We start from the raw sequence: 21,826 nt of genomic DNA, 5'->3' as shown, positions 1-21,826 counted from the left end.
CCTTTTCATCCATAGTGCTAGCCAGCGTAGCACTGCCGAGCCTATAAACATGTTGCAGGTTTTTCCTCCCAAGGTGGAGAACCTTGCAAGTTTCAGTGTTAAACACCATCAGGTTTTTGTCTGCCCATTTCCTGAGCCTGTCAAGATCTGCCTGGATCACCCTCCTGTCCTCAGGTGTGGATGCTTTACCCCAAAGTTTGGTGTCATCGGCAAACTTGGCCAGTCCGCTTCTGACACCAATGTCCACATCATTAATGAAGATGTTGAACAATACAGGTCCAAGGACAGAGCCTTGGGGGATCCACTGGTCACAGGGCACCATGACGATTGACTTCCATCAACCACCACCCTTTGGGTCTGACCACAGAGCCAATTTCCCAGCCAGCGGATCGTGGTGGACCCAAGGCCACAACTGGTCAGTTTTGCCAAAAGGTGATTGTGGGACACCAGATCAAAGGCTTTTTTTGAAGTCAAGATATATGACATCAATCTCCAACAAGACCAACAAGACTTTTGCAAAAAAACCAACTTTCTTTCATTGCAAGCTTTCTGGCACAAACGCCCTTTCCCAGGCGTCAGAGAAAAGATTGTAAAAGTTTTCCTGGGTAGAAATGAGAGTTTTCATAGGATTTCACAGAGGAGTCAATAGATGGAAAACTCCTCTGGGCAGACAGTTCAGAGCTGGTGTGGAGCCTCTATCGCCTGTGAGCATCCGTGATGATGCAAGTTACCTTGAGACAAAGGCAGGAGCAGGATCTCAGGTTTCAGGTGGTCACAGTTGCTTTCTGCTTGGGAAAATATGAAGATTTCATTTTTAAAAATCAGCTAAAATTTGATATCTTCCATGCGTCAGGTGTCTAGGTTGTAGCTGTATTGGTCGGGAGGAAAAGGCAATCAGGGCTTATAGTAGGGATGAGATCTTTTATGAGACCAACAAGAATTTTGCAAAAAAACCCAACTTTCTTGAATGGCAAGCTTTGGGGCGCAAACAAAGTGGAGGAGGGGAGGAGAGAAAAGATGGGGGAAACAGGAATGTAGGAGGTCATGTCAGGCAGGTACCATGTGAATCAGATGTCCGGCAGGTTGTAATATGTCATGTCATAAATCCAATATCTATATTGAGTCTGTGTTTTTTGATTGTTTTATGGCCAGGGGAATAGCTGGGGTCACTGGGACCTTTGGGAGGGAGAGTCAAGCGCCAAGCTGAAGGTTTGTTGTTAGGGGTCACCCACACACACTTGGGTTGTGGGTGCTCGGGTGTGTTCTGGTTTTCTTTTGCCCTGTAACTTGTTTGTATATTCTGCTTGCTCTAGGACTGGAGAGAACCACCTCCCATCCCTGCTTATTGTGTCCAGACCCTTTGTCTTCAGCTTCCCTCCAAAGAACCGGTGCAGCCAGTTTGGTGACTCCTGCCCCTCCCCTGGGGGTTGCCGGCCACCTTTGAAACGCCCTGGTCTGCATTAGCAGTGTTCAAGTGACGCCTGCTCTGGTGGGGACAAAGTGGTGAGGTCAGAAAAGAATCAGGACTCATGGTAGAGTTGATATCTTTTATTAGACCAACTAGATTTTTGCAAAAAACTTTTTTTAAAATCATACCTGAGGTCAGAAAAGTTACTTAAGGGTCAGGCCACCTGGGCTGGGTCTCTTCTTCCTCCTCCTGCTGCTGAAACCTGAATGCTGATTTGGGAGCCAGAAAAAACTGAAGCTATGTGAGAGGAAAGCCTCAGGTACAGGGAGAGAAAGTCTGGCTCAGGGCTTGAGACCTCTTTTCTCTCCCTCTCTTACCCCCTCTCCCCTCCTTTTGTTTTCTGGGTTTTGAGTGGGATGGTGCTGTGCCGGGGGGCATCCATCTCCGCAGCAAACTGGCCAGGGTTGGAGCCTGGCAGTTTTGCTGGCGTGCTCTGGGCCAGGGCTGAGAGCCTGGCAGGTTTAGGTGCTGTTGCAACTTCTTTTGGGTTCAGCACAGCTGTGTCGCTGAACCCCAGCTGTGCATCTTGCTGGCTGTTTTGGCCACACTGGCCTTAAGTGGGACGATGCCATGGGTGTATCCTCCCCTAGTGCAGGCTGCCCAGGAACGGGGTCCTGGCAGCTACCGGCTCTGCAGGCCTTGAGTGGGATGATGCCATGAGAGTATCATTTCCCGTGACCAGGAAACAGGGTCCTGGCAGTCCCTCTGTTGGGGGTGGTAGTGTCACAGCGTGGTGGTATAGATGAGATTGTGCGTCCAGGCTGCAGCCATAAGCCTGGGCCTTTACAGCTGTTTTACAGCTGCTGCATTTCAGCTCACCGGTGTGGGGCTCAACCCCAGTCGCATGTTCAGCTGGCAGATTCAGCTGCCAGCTTCTTGTTGTTTATCCGGGGCTCAATGGTGTATAGGCCTGGCTGGCTTTGTGCTGCCCAGTCCAGGCCCAGCAAAATAGGCCTGGCTCCTCTTCTGTTGTTTCCTAGCTGTTAGGTCTCAGCCTAACCATGTAGCTGAGACTATACTTTCAGGCTGCAGCCAAGTAGGCCTGGTGCTCTTTTGTTGTATGTTCATACCCAGGTGCAAGACAGGCCAGTCCCCCTTTTATTGTTTGACAGCAGTTGTGTCTCCGCATAGCTGTATTGCTGAGCCCCGCTGTACGTTTTCTTGTTGTATGTCTGGACCTGGCACATGTTGCTTTTGTAGCTCTGTGTCTTGACCAACGCAGCATGGTTGCTGGCCAGGCTGTTTTGCTGTTTGGCTGGTTTTTCTCTGAGTTCTCTTGCTGTTTCCTGCCCCAGCAGAGGTAGGATTAGGACAAAAAACTTTGGGGTGCGTTATGCTGTTGAAAACTTCAGTTAACCCTTCAAATCCACCACGCAGAAGTGAAGTGTTACAGTTTCACAGGGAGCAATGAGGGGTCCTTTGCAACGCAGAAGGTCCTATACTCCCTAGCAGCTCCCTGCGGCGCAGCGGACCCATGGAGCAGCTCATTGGACTCTCTGGTGTGGGCCTCCCTCTCCAGGCCATTGCTAAAGGGCAGGTGTAGGGGTGCAGGCCCCCAGAAATACCCTTTGGGGAGTCTTAAGTCCCAGACTGCCTGGGTGTGGGTAAAGACCCCCTTCCAGGGGGTGCCACCTATAGACTTTGTTTTGTAGTTCGTAATGTTTTAAAATTATAGTTCGTGGGGGGGTTTCTTTATGCCTTGTAATAAATTTGGATTTTGTAGTTACACTGCTTGCAAGAAAAGGGTTATTGGTTTTATTGAACACTGTAGTAATTAATTTAGTGATTCCCAGGTAGATTGGGTGGGGGCTTGAGCCAAAGTAAAATATATTTAGTACCCCAGAATTGAACCCAGCCCTTGTTGCTGCTGACAAGCGCTCAGCAGAAGGTTTACAGTTACAAGAGATTAAAGGTAACGAGGTGACGAAAGGAAGGGGATCCTATGCTTTCAGGGGCCAGTTGCCCAAGAACTGCATCCCTCGTACTGCAGTGTTAATGCTGTAGGTGTGGACGCACAACTCAGGGACTGATTAACACTAGTGGGACTGTGCAGCTGAATACACAATATGCAGCCCTATCCCAGGACACGTCTGGGTAAAGTTCCCTTTGAAAAGTCGGGAGCGACTATACACCCTGTATTGGGGAATATACCAATACAAGGAAATATAATGTTCAAGGAATAATACCAGTACAAGGAGTGTAAATGACTCTGGTGTGTGGATAGTGTCTCCAGCTCTAGTGAATCTAATCCCAGGTGTAGCCCTTTGCTCAGTGTAAACTCACCAATTACCAGCTCCTCTTTGGGAGGCCCTGTAATAGCACCTGCAGCTACCTCTGCTTTGGTCCTCAGCATACAAAGCCAGTGTGGACATCTCAAGTCAGGTCAAGTCAGTCCTGAGGCTGCTGTGAACATTGGGGCATCTTAGATGCTGTCCTCCACTTTGCCCTGTGTTTGGATAGTTTTGTGCACTCTGTCAGTTGAAGCCCCATCCAGTCCTTAATATTGGTTTCTCAGCTCTTCTTGGGTCTACCTCTTTTTCTCTTTCCCTCTACTGTGCCCTGCATTGTGGTGTTGGCATGGGTGTCCAGCTTTGTGATGTGTCCAAACCATTGCAGCTTTCTTCATTGCACAACATCCAACAACGAGCCTGATCCAAACCTGCGATTCCAACATGCAAAAGCTTTGGGGAAGTTTAGGCCCAGATCCCAAAGTCTGGGGAATACATCAGGGGACTACATCAAGGGCTCGGTGAACAACTGTTCACAGGGCACCCTTGGGGAAAACCGGGAGTAATGGCCATGAACTCCTGGAAGACCATTTCAGGCTTAACACTAGGAAAAACTTCTTCATGGTTAGGGTGTCTAGACTGTGGAATAAGCTCCCTTCACAGGTGGTGCAATCGCCTACTCTGGAAATCTTCTAGAGGAGGCTGGTCGGTCACTTCTCTGGGGTCACCTGACCCCAGCTGTCTTTCCTGCCTGGTGCAGGGAGCTGGACCCGATGGTCTTGCGAGGTCCCTTCCAGCTCCTTACAATCTATGAAAGTCATGGCTGAGCTATTTCTGTACAGTGGGATGAACTAAATCCCTTTCCAGTTTTGAGCAAGTTAGGGTCTGGATTCAAGTTTTGTGGCTTGGGAATGGTGGGAAGCACTAACAGGATAGTTATCAACATGTACATTTTTCCTGGGGCAATTCTTTTATTAAATGGGGCATATTGAGCTTGATTAGCTCCTAGTATAGGAAGGTTGGAAATAGGACAGGAAGGGACTGGGAGCTCAAATCACTAAAACATAAAAATGTTAGAAATGCCATACTGGCTCAGACCAATGGTTTATCTCTGATAGCAGCAGTAATAGATGCCACAGACAGAGTATATGTACTGGGCATGTCTAGTGCATTCTCTTGTCATAACCTGCCTGGCAACAACCATCCTTGGTTTAGGGATATCAAAGGATATATCCCTGACTGTTCTGTTTAATAGCTATTAATGGACTTGTCCTTCATGAATTTATCCAATCCCTTTTTGAACCTGGCTGTACTATCTGCATCTGCAAACGCTCCTGTAACAATGAGTTCCCCAAGTTAACTATATACTGCATAAAAAAGTCTAGTTCCTGAGGCTGTCTGAGAACCCCCAGTCAACAAATGCATAAAGAGCCTCAAAGTCTGCAACTTGAGCATGAATCTACACCTCGGTTTTGCCTCTTGATACAATCTTATTTTACCTCCCCTCTTACCACTCATGGGTCTGAACATTTTTCTTTGTTTGCAGGTGGCGCGGGCTCCCTCCTGGGGAGAGAGCTGGGAAGAGCTGTGCAAGCAAGTCCGCAAAGTGAGTTGTGTGGGATGCGACTCTCCTCGCAACATGACAACCCTTCAGGCTGCTGTTGATCAAAATACTTAAGTCATTGTGCTGATTCCCAGCTATCATCAGCCCTCATCTGTTAATTGCCGCTGCTCATTCTGCATCCCTCACCAACATTTAGAGAGGATCCGGGCAGTGCTAGTATTTTATTCATAAAGGTGTCTCATTATCTCTGCTTGTTTAAATATCAGGGCGACTGGGGCATGAGAAATAGTGCACAAACACAAATACAGGCACACAGCAGAGCATGCGTGCATAGTAAGTGTGAATTTGTGTTCTCACTCCCTGGCTTGCCCCAAACATCCCAGGCCTCCCCACTTTTGCTGATCTGTTGTGATCTGGAAAACATCTGAGGTTTCCAGAGGTCCCTGCAGAAGCTGTCATTGCTGTACCTCAGCCCTTCTGCAAACCTGGCCCCAAGAAAGAGCTGTTATCATACGAATCTAAAGATTATGAATGTCCTTCAGTAGTAACACCTTAGGGCAGGGCTGTGGATTTTGTTTTGTGCCTTGCATAGCAAGGGCCTGGGCGCTGAGAAGAGCTCCAGGGTGCTCTCGCTGCACGGTAATAGTTCCACGTGCGTTGGAAACAGCAGTCAGGGTAACCTGGCGACTCCGAATATCCCTGTTCCCCGAGCCAACCCACCTGCAAGCCAGGGTGGGTCTGACGCTGACACTTCCTGTCCCTCACCCCAGTTGTTTCTTAATGCTCCTTTACCCTTAAGGCCACCTGTTTTGAGTTGTGCTAAAACTTTGCATGTTTTATATGAAAGGCAGTGGCATGGTTTACCATCTGGCAGACCTCTGCTAAGGTTCAGTTTCAGGCCCTCTTCTTTGTCTTAATTATCCTGGTATAACACACACTAGCACAGGGGTGGGCAATTATTTCAGGCGACGGGCCGCTTACTGAGTTTTGGTAAGCCATTGAGGGCCACATGGCAGGCAGCCAGGGGCAGATACATATTCATTTTCTAAATTTTTTAGGGGCTCCACGGGCCGGATGGAATGGCCTGGCGGGCTGCATCTGGCCCACGGGCTGCATTTTGCTCACCCCTGCTCTAGCACATACCCCAATGCGCCCGGGCCCCTGACTAGTTTAAAGCCCCTTGCATTTGTGCAAGGTGTGCTGTCTTGTGGCTGTCTCCAGGGGGAGGTGGTACTCTGCAGCAAAGACTCCCATTTGGAGGGAGACAGGCTTCTTTTGACTTCATCACAATCCAGTTTTTTTCTGCCTCGTGCAGCCAAGGACTCTGCCAATGGGTGTTTCAATTCTGTGCGGTTCTCAGATGCTGCTTTGTAACTGGGAGTGTCTTTCAGATCTCTCCTCAACCAGTCCTTGTCTAAAGCTGCCCCTCTGTATTACAAGGATAATATCTTTTCTCACAAGGTATTTCCTGGGCTCTTCCCCCTCCAGCCCCTTTTCTGTCCACCTCTAATTGAATAATCTCTGTAGGGCTCACCTACTCTTTTCTTTTTTTAATACCAAAGTGTTTCCAGCTTGGTGGAAATTCTGTCCGTCTTCACTTTGATTGACGCTCCTTTCGCTCACATTTTCTTTGCCACCCCCACTATTACAGACTGGGTTTTTTTGGCCATGACTTCCTCAGCTCATTAAAGAGGTCTGCTGGTATCATACCTGGTGAAAAAAAACCTGGAGGGAGTATTCCATTTCCAGACAGTTTTCGGTTTGTATAGCATTCTGTTAGCTGAGTTGTAGTTATGGTTGAGTTTCATTTCCAACAGAAGATAGAGATGAGACAGGACTGGAAGCTCCAATAAGGCTTTTCTAACCTTTGTTTTTATTGATTTTTCATATACAAGAAAAAGTGCATGATAAGGGACTTTAGGTTATTTCATGGTAGGTTGTTACAGAGGCTGTGAAGGATATTACCTAGTGCTCAGGCTCATATCTTACTGACTTCAAGTGTCGGAGGCTGTTATAATCCTTCCTGAGGTTCCAGTTATTTCTCTTGCACATTTTTGACTGGTGAGAAGTGCCAAACTGACAGCTCTGGAGGATCTTGTGGTCTGATTTTCAGGCTGCTGAGCATCTTCAAATCCCACTGGGAACTACAAGTATACAACACCTTGGAAAAAACAGCACAACTCCTCTAGTTTCAGAACAGGCATGGGATAAACAGCAGCAGGACAAGTAGGGTTGGGGAATAGTTGGTTTCCCAGCCTCGTGCATTCTGCGTGGGTAGCCAGCAAAGGAGCAGATTAATGCAAGTTGATTTCTGTGATGTGGAACCACTGAATGCAGACTACGGTCCTGAAATGTGATCTGGCAGAGAGTGCTTTGCACTCAAAAGCTGGTCTACCTTTATCCCAACCATGCAGTTGTTCCAATAAAAGATATCACAAAAATCCTTGCCTCTTGCAGGCTACCTAGACACTGGTAGCCTGGAGAGTAACAGCTTTTGCTTCCCCTCCTTACTTGCTCCTCTCTATGCAAAGGATTAACTGCTGGAACTTACAATCTGAAATTTTATTGCATGAAATTTTATATTTTGACATTGAAAAATTACTGTTTTTCTCTCTTGGCTTCTGTGAATTGGGATGTAAAAATTAATGTCACACAGTGCTGATAACTTGGTCTTAATGGCAATCAGCTAAGGGCTCCCTAGTGTGTCTGTTTCCTGAGATTTATGTGGATTTTCATGCCAGCTCTCACTCCTCTTTTGGAAATACTAGCCTTGGTTGTCTTTTTTAATAGGTTTGCTTATCTCTTAGCCTGGGCATAGGATTTTATTTAAATCTGCCCCACCTGCAAGCCAGGCCTTTTCAAACAAATGATCTGCGAGGGATGGGAGGGATCGCTGAGTAAATTTTAAATGCCAGCTCTTCCCTTTAAAAAGAGGTCATTTCAGTGACAGAACACATTTGCTTCATACTGTCCTAAAAACTTGTCCCATGTCCTAAGAGTAAGTGGCCATGATCAGTGTTTGTTTTTCATGCCTGCTAAAGGAATTTGCCCTAAGCTTTATCTATAAATTGTTCCTGGCACTTTTTAAGCTGTAAACCCGGGTGCCTAGTACAGCAGCTGGCCGCTGCCTTATGTGATTATAACAGGTCTGCACTTACACACAGCGTTCCTCCAGCAAACAAGTCCATGTCCTGTTTGGTTTTTTCACTGAAGGCATAAAGCTCCTGGCTTTCTCCACAGATCTCTTTCCTGGTCACGGTGTGGCAGCACTTCTCCATTTAACAGACACTGCCTGTTTTAAATCTCTGCTTGGAGAGCCGCCGGATAATCCAAGCCAAGCTGTTTGCTGTCCTTTGTGCTCTTTCTCATTATTTGCCATTTTTCTCAGTGCTTGTCGCCTGCTGCCCTTTGCATCCATCTTGCCTTGTTTTTGGTCACTCTCTTTCCTCATCTCCCTGGCTTGCAAGCGCGGATTTAAAAACTACACATTTCAGAGGTTATACAATTAGGCCCTTCCCATCTCTAAGGTGGGAGTCCCGTGCATTTTGATCGAAGTGATCCATTTGTGGCAGGCTGTAATGAGACTTAGAAATAAAACATCTGTGCTCAGAGTTGCTCCCTGCTCTTATGTGCATCAGAGCCTTAATTGCTCCAGACATTCAGTGTTTGCAGAAGACCTTTTGAGCCCAAATCTCCTTTGGCTCCACACATCAGGAATCACCTGTTGTCAGTGGAGCCCTTACCAGTATAAATCTGCTCTGAAGGGAGAGGTGCCCTGCGGGTCAGAGAGCAGACTTTTACCGAAGAGCTTTCTGAATTTTGGACTCGCCACATCCACTTTGCCTGCCTGGTCCAAGTCACTCCTGCAGTCAGTAAGCTCAGCGGTGAAGCTAGTCCTCACCCCACTCCTCCCCTACAGCATTTTTTTTTTTCTGGCCAGATACATTCATTTTGCTGCGCTCTTCCAGTTAGCTTGTTTCCTGCCCTTTGGCAGTTCAGTATGTGACATCTTTTCCTTTTCTTTCTTAGCCCAGGACTGCACAAGAGATGTTGTATTATTGATGGGGAATTTATTTGTTTGATTTCTTTGGTCAAAATAGGTTTTTTGACCAATAAGGAGAGCAGGCTCTTCAAAGTTAATCTGAGTCAGATGAGGAGGGGGAGAGGGGAAACATGATGGCTCAGCACTCTTATGGGTGACCAAAGCAAAGGGTCACATAAGGTAAAATCAGTGACATTTATCCATGGCTTGGAGAGGTGGTGTCAGGTGAAGCCCTAGTTTAGCTCCAGTTTGTGGCTATGGGAGGAAGATTGAGTAGCTAAAATAAATGGGAGACTTTCTCTTGCATGCAGTAGGTTTTGGATCATGTCCCTCCTTTATGTCTCTGTAGGAGCCTCTGTGCTGGCTCCTGTTCTGCACAGATGAAGTGAAGGAGGCTGGATGAATGGCCACAGGATTTAAACTGGATCTGATAGCTCCCTTTACTCTGTGCAACTGCTTTGGAAGCTGGAACAGCTGCATTATTTTTCTTTTTGAAGATCTTACACATTAAATGAATGGTATGTTGGCACCAGCCTAAGGAAGAGGCAATGGCCTGATCCACCACAGCTGTGTGCTGTGATGGAGAAACATCCTTTCCCTCTGTAAGTCAAAGTGGTTGTAGTGCCTGTTTTCAGGCAGAGGAAATATTGAAAGAGGGTGAGCAAAGAATATTTATCTGTGTTTGGAAGAATTTTAACCCACAAATTAGAGGAGATGTTATGATAGTACAGGATTTTCATTTTAAAAATATCCTTCCCAGTATTGTTAACACCTCCCTATTAAAAATACCATTGTGCTGTATAAGAATGGCTTCCACTGCCACAGTAGCAGGACTGGAAGTTAATTGTGCCTTGGATCATTTCTACAGGATACGGCAATTCCAGTTGTATTAAGAACAGGGATTATTAATACTGCAAGGGTTTTAACACACTAATGGTCTTTTCATCGGCTATGCTAGTGAATTCTTTAGGCCTTCTTTCACCTTGAATACTGGACTTTACATTGATTGGCTACTTTTTATATTCATTTTCACTTGCTGTTCAATGTACTTGTATTTGGGCTTTCCCCCAAATGTCTGTCTAATCTCACTGCGTTTCCCCTTCCTCAATATTTTGCATTCAGGGAAGAAGTCCAGCAAAACAATTTCTGGCTATTACTTTATGTAGCTATATATATACTTTAAAGAAGCCTTACTGAGAGTGGAGGAACAAAGTATCCCAATGTACAGGAAGACTAGTAAGTGTGGCAGAAGACCAGCTTGGTTTAGCAGGAAACTTCAGTAAACTAAATCACAAAAAGGAAGCTTATAAGAAGTGGCAACTTGGACAAAACAGCCAGGGAGGAGTATAACAGTATTGCTCAGTCACACAGGGATGAAGTCAGGAAGGCCAAAGCACATCTGGAGTTGCAGCTAGGAAGGGATGTGAAGGGTAACAAGAAGAGTTTCTACAAGTATGTCAGTACCAAGAGGAGGATCAGGGAAAGCGTGGGTCCTTTACTGAACGGGGGAGGCAACCTTGTGACAGAGGATGCAGGAAAGGCTGAAGTACTTACTGCTTTTTTCATCTCATTCTTCACAGGTAAGGTCAGCTCCCAGAGTGCTACACCTGGCAACACAGTATGGGGAGGAGGTGAGCGGCCAACAGTGGCTATTTAGAAAAGCTGGACATATACAAGTCCACGGGGCTGGATGGGATGCACCTGAAGGTACATGAGGGAGTTGGCTGATTTGATTGCAGAGCTGATGGCCATCATCTTTGAAAACTCATGGCTGCTGGGAAAGGTCCCAGGTGATTGGAAAAGGGCAAACATAGCACCCATATTTAAGAAGGGGAAAAAGGAGGATTCAGGAAACTACAGACCAGTCTGCCTCACCTCAGTCTCTGGAAAAATCATGGAGCAGATCCTCAAGAAATCCATTTCTAAGCACTTGAAGAAGAAGAAGGTGATTAGGAGCAGTCAGCATGGTTTCACCAAGGGCAAATCATGCCTGACCAACCTGATTGCTTTCTCTGATGAAGTGACTGGCTCTATGGATGTGGGGAGACCAGTGGATATGCTATACCTTGATTTTAGCAAGGTTTTTGATATGGTCTCCCACAGCATTCTCGCAGGTAAGCTAAGGAAGTACAGGCTGGATGAATAGACTGTAAGATGGACAGAAAGCTGGCTGGAGCATCAGGCTCAGAGGGTAGTAATGTCAATGTCTAGTTGGCAGCTGGTATCAAGTGGAGTGCTTTGGGGGTCAGTCCTGGGGTTGATTTTGTTCAATGCCTTTATCAACAACCAGGAAAATGGCATAGAGTGCACCCTCAGCAAATCTGCAGGGAACACTAAGCTGGGGGGTGTAGTAGATACGCTGGAGGGTAGGGCTGAGATTCAGAGTGACCTAGACAAATTGGAGGATTGCCAGAAGAAATCTCATGAGATTCAACAAGGACAAGTGCAAAGTCCTGCATTTAGGATGGAACAATCTCATGCACTAGGACAGGCTGGGGGCTGACGGGCTGGGCAGCAGCTCTGCAGAAAAGGCCCTGGGGGTCACAGTGCACAGTGAACTGAAGATGACCCAACAGTGTGTCCTTGTTGCTAAGAAAGCTAACGGCATCCTGGGCTGCATTGGTAGGTGTGTTGTCAGCAGGTCAAGGGAAGTGATTCTTCCCCTCTACTCTTCCATCTACCTTCCATCCAGGAAGAGCACACACCAACTGCTGAAACTTCCTTAGCCTGACAAAGGGTTTTTGAACCCGAAAGCTTGCTTAATAACTATTCTCCAACTATTTGGGTTGGTCTAATAAAAGATATCAGATTCACCCAAGGAACCTTGTCTGCCTATGTCCTTAGACCAACACAGCTACAACCTACACCCCTGCTTCCCCTCTACTCAGCACTGGTGAAGTCACATCTGGAGTACTGTGTTCAGTTTTGGGCCCCACACTGCAGAAAGGAGGTGGATAAATTGGAGATGAAAATGGTGAGAGGACTGGGGGACAGGACTTATGAGGAGAGACTGAGGGGAACTGGGCTTATTTAGTCTGGAGAAGAGAAAACAAGGGGGTTTAATAGCAGCCTTGAACTACCTGGAGGGGGTTTGAAAGGGGATGGAGCTGGACTGTTCTCAGTGGTGGCAGATGACAGAACAAGGAGCAACGGTCTCACGTTGCAGCAAGGGAAGTTCAGATTAGATATTAGGCAGCATTTTCCCACTAGGAGGGTAGTATAACACTGGGACAGAGAGGTGGAGGAAGCTCCATCCTTGGAGGTTTTTGAAACATGGGTAGAAAAAGCCTTGGCTGAGATGATTTATTTGGGGCTGGTCCTGCTTTGAGCAGGGGGGTGGACTAGATGAGCTCCTGAGATCTCTTCCAACCCAAATTGTCTATGATTCTCTATCACTTGTTTTTTTGTTGCTCTGTGCATGCTTTGATGTGTGATTCTCAGCAGGAATCTTCCATGAGATGAGCTCCATGCGTTTGGATGCCTGAGATAATACAGACCTTTTAAAATTCATTAATTGCAGCCATGAAGTTTTTCAAAGACTTGCTGCTTTTGAAGAAAACACAAATGGAGCATCTGACTGCAGGAGAAAGGTTTCATTCCCAATGCTAAGAATATATAAGCCTCTGATTTTGCAGGCCTGTTGAGTGAAATTCTGGTCTTTATTAGATTCAATGCAAAACTTCTATTGACTTCATGAGAGTTGGGATTCATCTTTTTTTATGGACCCGGGTCTGCCTCCCTTGTACATCAATACACATATGGAACCTACTGGCAATTTGAGGTTCATGAGGAAACTATGATCTGATTGTTATGGATATGCAGTACTTGTCAGTAAACACTGAATACTATATTTTCAGTATTAATTATTGCCATTTAGACAGCACAGTTCATTCCCAAGGTACTTAGCAACATGCACAGAGTCCGTATAGCTAGTTAGATAGATTCATGTCTTGTTGTGATCAGTCACGTATGGTTGGTATTGACCCCCAGTCATCCTGGGAATGAAGAAAGGTTTGAAGAGCCAGTCCCACAAAAATTAAATGTTCACAAACAGAAATTTAGAGCAATTTTAATAACAAACTTAATAAAATATAGATGAGATATACAGCAGTGGTACAGGTAAGGAATATCAAGCAAGCAATTAACATTTGTACAATGTGCGTTTAGCTCAAGAAATAACCAATCACTAACGTTTGAGAGAATTTTCCTTGCGTCTTAACAGGCCTCTAGCAGGTGGCGAGCATGTTAGGGAGAAGGACTTCTCACATAGGTTGCAAATTAAGTTTTAAAAGAGCACTCACCTTAGCTCATCTAGAGATGGGTTGTTCAACAAGAACCATGGCTTAAGGCTGAAGAGAAAAAATTCTGAGCTGAACCCCTATTTTTATACTGTACTAGCAAAGTGCTCGTCAAGAATGACGGGCGGGCAGCGGCGACAGAGCACCACCACCCACAACCCCATGCTGCCGCTGCTCTGCGTCCAACCACGCGCAACACCCCCAGCATTGTGTCCAGTCCCATGCGCCCCCCCACACCTGACACACACCTACCCACACCCAGCCGCACGCCACACCCACATGCCACACCCTGAGCCCCCTGGCACTGCCTCGGGAGGAGCCGCTGGGCTCTGAGCGTGCTACGGCTTGGCCCGGCCAGGGCTGCATTCACTGTGACAGGGCCTCAGCTGGGCCGGGTCAGGGGCCATCAGAGCCTGGCGGCTTGTGCAGGGGTGCAGCACCGGGGAGCCAAGGGGTCAGCATGGGACCCCTTCCCTGACACCCCCTGGTGCATGCAGTGGCAGGAGCTGCCCATCCCTGGCCCTGGAGGAGCTGTGAGGCTCCCTTGGCCCTGCAGCCTGGCCCGGCCTGAGTGCAGGCCCCCTTCTCGCTGGGCACGGCCTCAGCCCCAGTCCCCCTTGTCCTTGCAGCAGCAGAGGTGGGCTGCCATGCCCCCTGCTTTGCAGCACCCTGTGGCCATGCCCCACCCCCCAGCCAATGCGCTCCGTGGCCGCAGCTGGCAGTCGCTCCGCACAGGGGGTGTGGCCGCAGGGTGCCGCGCGGGGAGCAGGTGTGGGGGGCACGCCCCACCCCATGGCCATGTGTTGCAGCTGGCGGGTGCCACCTGCATATCCCCTGTGCCAGCTCCCCAGGGACCCGTGTGCCACTTCCCGCTGGAAGCCACGTCTCCCCTGTGCCCTTTGCCCCCCCACACGCCCTGTGTACCCTATGGCTGCAGCTGGCCCTGTGTACCCCATGCCCACTCCCTGTGTGACATCCTGCAGCTGGGCATGAGGTTCCCCGCGGCTCGTCCCCACAGGGCCACAAGCCATGCCCCATTCTGCTTGCCACTCCTGCCCCCGGTGCGGCAGAGCCCACCCTGGCCCCCACCCCCTCCTCCTGTCTTGTCTACTGGTCAGCGTGGCTCTGGGCAGCGCACACGCAGTTGGCCTGGAGCATTATGGACAGACAGACACACAGCCAGAAGTGGTGAGGCTTTTATTATATTTGAATTGCCTGGCTCAATACCAAACAGCTTACTAAATATACCCTGTTTTTTTCAAAAGGTTCCTAATAGGATCTATTCTAATTAATACCCAAATGCCTATTTTTATCACCTGTTTAAGCTCTATCTTGTCCTAAACCAGATCTAACTGGCGTAAAATCAGTAAATGTACTCTGAGCAACCTTTAGCCTACTTTTAACCTGTCTTGCTTTTACTTTCTAAAATTATTCTGACCTCTGCCATTCTTTCCCTTGCTCATTTCCTTTGTCTTTTCCTCTCTTACCCAAACTTTGGTCAAGCAAATGCTATACCATATTGCTGTTAAGCAGCTGGGGGCCTACCGTAGTCTGCTCTGGGAGGTTACTGCTTTTATTTAGCACACAGCAACGTTACATGGTAGTTTAGGTCGGGAAGAAAGGACCACTGTATCCAAACAAAATTACAGGAGTCTTATGATGAGAAGGAAGATTACCATTAATCATATTGATGTCTGCAATGCCAATCAAGAATGGGGCCCCATTATGTGAGGCTGTGTACAACCACACAGGAGCAGATAGTCCCTATCCAAAGAGCTGCGAATGGCTACTGGAAAGACAGACACGGGGTGGGGAGTGAACAGCAGGGAGAAGAAGGGGCAGAAAAGGGAGAAGAGGGTAAGAGGAGCAGGTCTGGAGCAGCACTTAGGTGTAGAGACTGAGAGCGAGGGGGGGAAGAGGCCTGGAGAGTCAGCACAGGACAAAGGCACAGGTCAGAAGTGCAGGAAGATCTCTGCCTGAGGGTCCCAGTTTGAGCTCTGCAGCTGCTTCATGGGCAGGTTCCTCTCTGCAGTACCCCCAAGGCTCCAGTGTATTTGGGGAGTGGGGAATGGCACCATCGGGATCCAAGTTTCCCCAGTGTAGGAGGACTTCCAGGGAGACACAAGGTCATTGTTAGACCTTTGCCAGGACACTGCTGTTGATATTTCCCTCCTATCTACACTTTTTTTAAAGGCACAAGGGAAGGACTGGAACAAAAGAGCTCAATTTACATTTCAATCACAGTAAAAATATTGGCTCAAACCCTGAAACCTCAGGTAACAGATTGGGCTGGGGTTTATTTTATTTGCTCTGCATTGCCAGAACAAAGGTTATAGTCTTTCTCCAGGAATCCCCCTTTCTTTCGAGTATGTCAATAATTGATGATGCCATAGTAGGTAGGTGTAAAAGATGACAGCTTCTGGCCATATTCTGCTCATTTCTGTGGGCTCAGTTCCCATTGGCTTTATGCAGCAGGAGCTGCACCAATTTAAGTAAGAGAAAAACCTGGTAACATGTGACTTTGGATCCAGGTGGCTTGATGGGCTCAGCAAAGGGTTTCTGTTTTTAGGGTCAGGCTCTTATTATAGCTGGTTAGAAGTCCCTTGTACTTAGCAGGAAGAAGCAGCTTTGGACACAGAAAAACCTTCACTTTCCTCACCCTCACACCCCTTTAAGCAAGATGGTGGAGATCAAAATGTAACGTGGTTTCCCTGTGTCAGTGGAGTTTTGATTTCCCAAGGCCATTTTGCTAGCCATGTTGTACTCACCTCTGTGGAGGGCACAAATAATCCCTGACCCTAAAAAATAAAAGTCCTTGACCTACACAAGGAAACAGGTGGTCTTGGGAGGAAGGCTGGTATTTATGCTTGTTTTTATTTTAAGCAAGACATTGAGAAGGGGGTAGCTAAGGACAACATGGAGTGTGAGCATGATAGAAGCAGAGCTGGAGGGCCACCTGCTTGCAAGATATTTGAACTAAGCTTATCACTGTAGTATGCAAACGCCATAATTAGCATTCAAAACATATATACCCAGACACACACACATGTACCATATCGCAGGCCAGTATAGATAGTTTTATTGGTGTTTTGGAGCATACAAACAGGGACTAAGCTGAGTGTACCCAGGTATGCACATACCACCTGTGGACGGTAGGAAGTATAACTCATTGATTGCAGTCTGCAGCAGGAAGGCTGCGAGTCATGAGGCTAATTGTTAAGTGAACAGTGTCAACCATGCAGTGCCTTTCAGTAAAGGAAACAGTCTGTTTTTCCATGAAGACAGGCAGGCACTGTGCGTGTTTTACATAGCCAGGGCTAGACAAGCTGCTGATAATCTTGAAAGCAAATGAACCAGATATTATTCTACAAAGGCAGATTCCTTTAGGATATTTTTTCGAAGGAAACAGATGATCAGGATGGGTTGGAGGAGGGGGAAGGGACATTCCCATGAGATGTTGTTTCCTGTTTGGTGCATGTACTGCCTGTGTTCAGTTCTCAGTGCAGTAGTTATCAGTTATACTTCTCAAAGGCAGTGACTTGAGACATCACTTCCCCCCATTTATTTTAAGGCCAGACGAGACCAGTAGATCTTCTAGTGTGGTCTTCTGCATCTGCAAACAAGCCAAGGAACTAAACCCTGCAATCTCTGGGTGAGTAATCTCAGTAATTTCTTAGTAAATTTGGGTAGGTTGTCTTTGAAATCCCTGCTCTTGTGGGGCATGCCCAGAAACCCAGTAATCCACTGGAAACCAGGGTCTCAAGCTCCGAGCAAGCTCCACTGCAACTCTGTGTGCTCGACAGCCTCCCACACTTATTGCTGCCAACTTGACTGTGTTGGGACAGCATGATCACAGGTTCCTATTGTCTCTCTTAATGTGAAGAGACCCTTTTAATTGGGTCTCCTAATGCGATCACAGAGTAAATACCACAGGAGAGCAAATCCTTGAAGTTGGAGGAGGGAAACCATATGCATCCATTTGTCCTTGCCTGGACACAAGGTAAAAAGAGACAGTGCCAGAGAGAGAGCTGAAGTCCTTTTCTGCACAGGGCGGGGAGTGCCACCTATGGTCCTTCCTTCTGAATGAAGTCCCGTGGGAACGGCCTGACTATGACTTTGTACATATGAAAAATCACTGCTGAACCCAGATGTCCCAGAGTAAAATCAAGGAAAGGCTGACACAGCTGGTGTGACACAGATCTGTACTGCTGTATGAAAAATCCATAAAGTTAGTTTACGTGACAAATGACCTACAATTTAATTAACTGGCACAATGGAGCTATTGGTCCTGTCAGAGCCCTTTGTGCTATGAAGGGATGGTGGATTAATTTTAGGTGAAAGCTAATATAAGGAGTTACTGCCATTCTCTGCCTTTTCCCAAATGCAATTTTCTTTCTTTGACCTGCAAAAAAGAGCAGGCCAGTTGCACCAGGCCTGGTTTGTATCCTTGCAGCGTCTTGTGCTGCACATTTTAAACTCACCTTTCCTGGTTATAATTAAGTTGAAACTATGGCTCAGATTCTCAGCTGGCACAAATAGTCACAAAACAGTCTGGATGTCTGTATTCAGTTTGCCTAGTAGAAGAGGCCAGAACTAATATTGAAGTATTTCATTGGACAAGAGCATTGTCAGGTAAGATGGGCTTCCTCGTGAAGTGCCCCTCTTTTTGTCTGAAACAATGCTGAACTAACCTGATTCCTTTTTTCAGCACCATTTGTCTAGAGTTCCCAAGGCACTTTGCAAACAGGAATTAGTTTACAGTACCCCTGCGAGGTGCATGCACAATTGCTTATCTTATCTCCTTTCTCAGCTTTCAGCCTGAAGGCAGCTGCTGCCCAACTGGGGGCCATTCAGGGGAAACAAACCTCATGTATTTTAATATAACTATTTACGTCTCACTTTTTTTTTTTAATTTGGAAGCGTGCTTCTCTATATGTGCTCCCAAACTGGAAACTCAGCTCTGGGTCTGCTCTTGACTTCAGTGGCATGCTGGTATACATTTCCCATGTTATTAACTGGTCCCTTTAAGCCTCCGGTTTGCCCGGTTCCATTCATGCCCCTGGCAGAGTTTCCAAGGTTTTAAGTTCATTTCAGGAAGGTTTCATAATAAGGACTTTGGGAAAATAACATAATCTCCCTTTAAAACATTTCCTTCCTCTCTTTCCCTGGTGGAATCTAACAATGCATAGGACCATCTGGCTGGCAACTGGGACTGCAAAGTGTTTGTTTCTGTTGCTGTGGGACATCTACTGCAAAGATGCCCTCCCTCTCTTTTTTTTTTTTTGATAGACCCAAAGCCCAACATTTTGGGAATGGGCCAAAAAGGCCTCTGGTCTTTACTTTTTATAATGAACCACAATAAAATCTTGGAGCCCACAGGTAGGTACAAAATCCAGATCTACATTTATTTTTTAGTTTCAGTCATTCTCTAAAATTAGAGAAGGGACTGAACTCGAACCTCAGATCCAATAATACCATCCCTGAGAGAGCTGGGCTTGAAAACCACATCTTTCATTCTTGGGTTGAAGTAATAACTACCTAGGACCTGTTTCTGGATCCAGTTATGATATGACTCACAGTGGTGGAAATCTCACTAGAACAGGTGATTTCATGAGCTTTCTGCCATCCTGAATACAGTTTCTGGGGTCCAGCAACCTGGCCGGATGGCTTAAGTCCAGACTGTTGCCCTAAGCGCAGCACTGTTCTAGGTCCGAACATGCAATCCCTGGCATGCCCCAACTAAAATGGTACTTATAGCTTTCTATGTAACTGCGGGTCTGGGGACCGGCAGAGCTTCAGGTTAGTAGCACTGTTAGCATCTAATTCACTTTGGGGTTCAGAAAAGCCAGTTTCACTTTCCCCTAAACTAATTTTTGACTCTCTGTGTTTTTTGCAAATGCTGCAAAAATGAAGGATGGGTCTAAATGCCTTTTAACGGTTACAGTTTCCCTTTCAGCTCTGGCCTCAATACTTTCCATATCATCAGTGCTGTGACTGCAACATTATAGGCCCCCAGGGGCAGAAGTCCATTGTCTATCCACAGCCAGCGATGGCAGAGCCAGGCCAGTGCAAACTTTTGTGTCCCAAAGCCAGCCCATATTCAGGACTCGGTGACCATATTCAGTGCCAAAATCCTGCAGGCACCAGTCTTCAGTCTTAGGGCTTGTTCAGCCTCCCTACAGCCTTGTTAAAGCTGCAAATGTGGATACTACAAAGATGTGCCTTGTGTGGTGACTGCTAGGTAAGGAGGGGCTGTCTCCAGATGGGTCGCTTTCAAAATACCCTTTACCTAGAGGGTAAAAGTTTCTATAATCTATTCTTAACCCCCAGAGTCATCCCGGTTCTCAAGGTCAGAAATTTTAAAGACAACTTTGCTTTGTGTTCAACATGCAACCTTTTCCTGTGCATTCCCTTGTTTTGATGTACTCCAGTATTTCACGCTGAGCTGCAGCAAGTATTCTTTATGCAGCCTTGTATTCCTTTAACTTTTATATGGAGGTATTTCAAATGCAACCTAACGTAATTAGATTACCCATAATCTCTCCCCGTTATGATTCTACGCGCAAGTGTGTTTGTAAAGAAGCTTAGCAGAGACTTAAGTGCACAACTTTAAATCATGCTGACAGCAACAAATGAGAGAAGGGGCCCTCTTACGAAAGCCATTGATGCAAAGGACAAACCTCCGTAATGCCGACTGGTAAAAGGTGATTCCACTGGCCTCGTCTGGGTGGAGGCACATCATTAAGATGCCAGGCACATCATTTTTAAACTCCTGCTCAAAACCTGTGACAAGTTGATATAGCATCTCTTGCCATCTGTCTCTCCCCTGAATCAACACTAACCCGTATTAATATTGGCTTGTAACAGAGTTCCCAAAGAGACGGTATAGTTTCTATTAAGGTGTCAGCCCTCAAGATAAACTGCATTTTAGAAGCATTTCCAAACAGCCATCACATTGCTGGTAGTATATTAAAAGAGATTATGTTTTGCCACAGACAGCCAGCCTTGTCAGGTCAGGGCAAAACAACATTTTAAGCCGATTGGCTCATATATCTCAAAGTACGTGTGTCCTTGCACAAATTCACTTTTTCCCCCCAGGTATTTAAGAAGATTGATCCTTTTTGAGGTTGATTGATCTGAAATGAAGTCAGATTGACTCCAGAATATGGGCTGGATTTGGGAGATTCCCTCCCCCCCCCCCCCCCTTCTATCTGTGGCAGTGATGACAGTAAATTACTTAGATAAGTAGGGATCTGGGATGAATGAAAACCTGATATCTGATGCCTTGGCTTTCACAGACCTTCAGCTTTGTTAATGATTTTGTGAGATGATAAACAATGCTGACACCCCTTAGGTGGATCCCTATGCTTAGACAGCTTTGCCTGGCTTCAGTGCTGCAAGGCTACCCTAAAGCTGGTTTTCTTTGTCAGTGGTAGAGGGACCATTTGACAGGGCAGAGCTATTGCTAGTGGCTGCTACACCAACTTCATGCTTTGACTGGCAGGCAGGGGTGGCCAGAGAAAGGAGGAGCAGCCCAGACTTCCTTTTCTTTTGGCAGGGTGTTTGTGGTTGTGCCCCTCCTGGGCACCTTCAGGCTGCCTCAGTTTACCGAGAGAAGTGACCTGACAGAGTGGCCCTGTTACCGGTGTGTTTTAAAGCTTCTTTTACATCCCTCATCTCGGGTTTTGCTGAGTTTTCAGCTGGAGAGGAGAAGAGAAAGATGTGCAAGTTACAGCTTTGCAGTGGGGTCTTTTTGCATCGCCTGCGGTTGAACAGAAAACTTGACTCCCTTTTCAAATATTCTGTATTATGGTTAAAAAATCTCAATAAGTTCATTTTAAAATATGCAAAAAGAAGAGTCAGGAAAAAGGCTCAAGATCAAATTTACTTTGGTATTCCTGCAAGGAACTTTACTTGGTGACCTGAATCCATCCTTTATCCATCAGTATCATTTATACTTCTCTGTCTGCTTGTCTCAGGAGCAAATGGCAAAGATTTTAAAGATTCACTTTTGTACTACATTAGACAAGCAGTTATACCCATGGCAGTTACAAACATTATAGCCAAGAATACCTACACGTTAACCTTCTGTTTTAATTTCCTTATAGGTTTCTAAAAAAATCTTCTTTGGGATTCAAACTTTCTGTCACCCAGAGGAGAATCTTTCTGCTAATTTGGAAGGAAAACGTTTCAGTGATTTGGAGGAGAGGGGGAGGAAGTGGATAA

At 46.5% G+C, this 21,826-nt stretch overlaps 1 protein-coding gene and 1 long non-coding RNA gene across 3 annotated transcripts in view; both read left to right on the top strand.

The window, feature by feature from the left end:
* The first annotated feature begins 325 nt into the window (after positions 1 to 325).
* Positions 326 to 12,115, top strand: LOC109283173 (uncharacterized). 2 transcript variants are annotated; one of them, XR_009461487.1, is made up of 4 exons: positions 326 to 1,532; positions 5,243 to 5,302; positions 9,652 to 9,820; positions 10,883 to 12,115. It is a non-coding gene; the product is annotated as an uncharacterized LOC109283173 (long non-coding RNA). The 2 variants fall into 2 exon arrangements; XR_002090268.2 differs by lacking the exon at positions 9,652 to 9,820.
* Positions 12,116 to 17,166: 5,051 nt separating this feature from the next.
* The window catches only part of USP6NL (USP6 N-terminal like), a 233,159-nt gene continuing 228,499 nt past the window's right edge, over positions 17,167 to 21,826 (top strand). The window contains exon 1 of the mRNA XM_019487572.2: positions 17,167 to 17,252. The gene's annotated coding sequence lies outside the window, so the exon portion shown is untranslated. The remainder of the gene's footprint in view (positions 17,253 to 21,826) is intronic.

This window comes from Alligator mississippiensis, chromosome 4, assembly GCF_030867095.1.
Source record: "Alligator mississippiensis isolate rAllMis1 chromosome 4, rAllMis1, whole genome shotgun sequence".
NCBI classification, from domain to species: Eukaryota; Metazoa; Chordata; order Crocodylia; family Alligatoridae; genus Alligator; species Alligator mississippiensis.
Note: the sequence above shows the minus strand (reverse complement) of the source record. Positions and strands in the feature narration are given on the sequence as shown.